Below are 4387 nucleotides of genomic sequence, written 5' to 3'. Positions count from 1 at the left end.
TAAAGGAACAAATATAAATTATGTAAAACTAAGATATAAAGGAGCAGCCTAGTGCAAAAAGCTCTCGTGTATTTAGGAAGGGGCAAACAACGATGGGTCTATAGAACACAACCTTACCTTACATTTTTGTAAGAGGTTGTTCTATGCGACAAACTCATGGCAACAACTAAGATGTGAATTTATTAAATAAATAAGTTATATAAATATAGGAACAAGTAGACTTGCAAATAGTATAAGCAAGTTATTATCCAAAACTTTTTTATTCACCCCTAAACCATATAATATCCTTTAATAACTCAGTCAAGGAAGTGCATATATTGTCCAAATATTTTCCTATAATGGTTGATTTAATGACATCTAAGAGCCCTAACATGACCTCCAAATCATGACAAATTTTTTCTAGATCATATTGAAAAGTGTGGTTCAACCAATATACTACAACATGGAAATCTTGATGTAACATTTTATTCTTTTAATAATATTGGTGCAAGGCTAACACAATCTCCTCTTGTTCTTGAACAACTCCTTCATGCCTGTGAGTCCTTGATACATGCCCTCAATACACATAATTCAATGAAGACACATAACATGCTACCTTTTTTTGTTTTTTTGGAACATTGTTTACCATTCATTTGTTTAAAAGATTGTGCATCAAGTGATGGTGTTGACCATGACGTGTTCCATTATCCTTAAAAACAAAGATATAACATGACCGTACAAAGGGGACAATAGATAAAAACATGGCAAACCCCCCCCCCCCCCCCACCAAAAGAACAAAAAAAACATAGTAACAATTTTTAAAAATTATTTTCTATAAAGGTATCACAAATCAAGGAGGAATTCTAATTCTTTTCTTGGTTTCAAATTTCAAGAGACTAGTTTATTAGCCTAAGGACCTAAAATTAGACGCATTTGTCGTGCAATTTTAATGAAATTAATGTAAAATATAAAATCATCCTTCACATTTGATCAATTAATCTCATGCATAGTGTCATGAATGTATATGCATTTGAGACACATTATCTTAACTCTTCAACATGTCCCTTGATTAAACCCCATCAAGACTTTGACCAATTAACTAAGACATAAGATAGGAGTACCACAAGTTTGACCTTGGTCTATCATATTGGACATTTGGATGTTAAGGCGAACATTGTCCCCTTCTTCTTAAGGGAGGGGGGAAGAAGTGCGTACCATGCTTGGTTCGTCAAAAGCGATATTGTCACAACAAGAAGCTTTGCAACTGTGGTGACAATATTGTTTAGGATAAGGCTCACAACAACCTCTCTACCCTCTGCCTCACATCTCAAAACTCCGCAATGTTGTCAGAGACAAGGCTTGCAAAGGCACTCGCAATGCTCTATATTAGTTTTAACTCAAGTTAGAAACCTTGGCTTTGATTTCAAAACTTAAAGTTTGAGCCTTTTATATGGCAAAAAGGCTTCTTAAGGGCTTGGACTACCTAAACTCAAGGGTCCTAAAGCCTCAAGTACCTAATTATCTCAATTTGAGTCAAATTAGGCCAAGGGCCTTTTATCATGGTTTGGCCTACCTCACTCAAGTAAAATGGGTTGTCAATTCTTCCCAATTTCCATCGAGTCTTAATTGAGTTGAAATAAACCTTCAATATAGATTAGAAAAGAACCTAGTTCCTAGTCCAACCAATTAAACCAGCTAGCCTAGTCCAATGTTTTCAAAACCTTGAATAGTAATGATGATAATGAAAAGGTGGGAGAAGGGCTTTTGCCCTCTCCCTTATTAAGAGAGAGAGAGAGAGAGAGAGAGAGAGAGAGAGAGAGATCAAATACCAATGAAATATTAGTATGTGTGGTAATGAAGGCAATGGCATGCTTATCACAGCTACAATTGCTCAACTACAAAAGAGCTTTTAGAAGGAATGGGTGGTTGGCGGCTCTTGGTGATTCAAGGATGGAAGGTGGTTAATGAACTTATGTGTTAGGTGGTTGTCTAATAGAGGATTGGGGAAGAAGAGCTTCGATCGAGAAGTTAAGGTCCCATTTGGGAGCACTTGAAAAAAAAATGATGTTTATAGCACTTATCACTTTAAATAAGCACTCTTATAAAAATAAATAAATAAATAAAAAGTGACATTTGATTTGTTACAACAAACACTAATTGCAAAAAATATTTTTTCAAAATCACTTTTTTGAGAATTATTTAAATAAATTTTGAAAAGCAATGTAAGATAACTTTTTTATCACTTATAAGTGACAGTGTTCATAGACGGGGTCAATTTTGTAAGTGTAAGAAAATTTAGTGGCTATTTTATAATTTTAAAAAATATATTAGAAGATAATCATATATTATTTTACCATGCATTATAATATATTAATATTAATTATTAATGAAGCATAAATTAATTTTGGAATAAATTAAAAAATAATAATATAAATTAAGAATAAGATTATTGTTAATCAAAAAATAATATTATATTACTTTTACTCAATAAAAATATTTAAATGTAAATTAAAAATAACAATTAACATAATTATTAATTAAAAGTTAATTCTATATTATGTTATTTATCATCATTATAACCATTAATTATTACTAAAATATAGTTAAATTCTAAAATAAATAAAAGAACCAATTATAAATTTAAATTAATACTAAATAAACTAAAAGTTTTAATTTAGTTATTAATACTATTTTTAACATAAATTAATATGATAGTCATATCTTACAAATATACTTTAATAACAACATTATTGTGTAATTAATAAAAAAATATTTTATTTAAAATATATTTATAAATGAGTACTGGCTACTATAATTCAATTCTAGAGGGACTAAGACCTATTCATTAATTTAAATTAATATGAAATAAATTAAAATTATAAATTTAATTAATAATATCATTTTTATCATAAATTGATATGATAGTAATATGTTGTAAATATACATAATAGAAATACGATTACAAATTAAAAATAATAATCTTACTTTATTTTTTTAATAGAAAGCATTTAAATTTTAGTTATAAACAATCAAAATAATTATTAATGAAATTCTTAATTAAAAATAGTAATAGTTGTAATTTAAAATATACTTAAAAATAATCATATAAGATTCTATAATAATAGTAAATATTCAAATAACCACTAATTTCAAATACAATCAAACACCACTTACGAGCCCGGGAATAAGCTCAAGTGGTAAGAAGGTTCACCAAACGACCTTGGACAAAGATGAAGTCTGGGGTTCAAACCCTACAATCTACAACGCACATCCACAATTTATCTCCTATGTGTTGACTAAGGGCACATAAACGTGAGATTAGTTAAATCCAAAAAACCCGACGTATCCAAAAAAAAAAATCAAACACAACTAATAACTTTCAATTCAACATTTTTTCAATTCAGCACTTATTAAATCCAACACTTTTTATTAAAAAAAAAAAAAAATTATACTTCTACATAAGTTTTCCAAAAGAACCCTAACTATAGTTGTCCAAACGAAGAGACGGAAGGCAACCAAATAGGGTAGCAATCATGGCCAACATAAAACACACTAACGCGCAAGAAACAGGGTACGTGATTAGTTTAAAAACTATCATACCAAAAGGATATGACTTCGATTTTTAATTTTCAAAGTTCTAAATAGATATTTCTAATTAAAAGCCTGTTGGATGATGGCCACAAAAGTCAAATTGAGGAAATTCTAGTGAAGCTGAAAAAGAAGAAATATTACTGATTAAATGGGGAAATTTTAATTTGTTAAGGCAGGCCATTTACCCACTGAGAAGTGGTTGGCAAACTTTAAAGGTGTGCCACGTTCCCAGTTTCTTGGTCTTAAATGGGTTGTTGGATAGAAACCTCAACTACACTGAAAACTCATGGTGAAATTTCAACCATTGCTGACAAGTATGATGCTACCTCACTCTGATGCATTACACAACCAGGTATCTCAGACGGATCAAATTGCTGCCAGAGTTTGTTGAGTACAGGGCAAAAACAAGGGCTCTAGTTTTGACAAGCAACCAATCAATTGTGAAGAAGACTGTACATTCATTGCTCTTTTTGGCCACCGGTAGATGTGTTCTATTTTTTTTCTAGCCAAATTGCTTTCAAGGCCTCACCTGTGTGGGTGCGCATGCACACATTCATCTAGCCATAATGAGTGAAGCCTACCTTGACCTAAGCCTCTCAATAACAGTAGAGAAAATAAACAGCCACCACATACATGTCAGGAAAACTGGAGCAAGTTTATAGCTATTCCAACCCTCCCCCCGAGAACATCCTAATATTAAATTTCCGTTAGCATAGGACCAGATATGTGGGAGACCAGGGCAGCTTCATTTTTCAGATGAGAAGTGTGGATTTCATTGGATCTCATCTTTACCTAGTTGATGAAACAATGTACGCAA

The sequence above is a fragment of the Malania oleifera genome, chromosome 6 (assembly GCF_029873635.1).
Source record: "Malania oleifera isolate guangnan ecotype guangnan chromosome 6, ASM2987363v1, whole genome shotgun sequence".
Lineage (NCBI taxonomy): Eukaryota > Viridiplantae > Streptophyta > Magnoliopsida > Santalales > Ximeniaceae > Malania > Malania oleifera.
Note: the sequence above shows the minus strand (reverse complement) of the source record.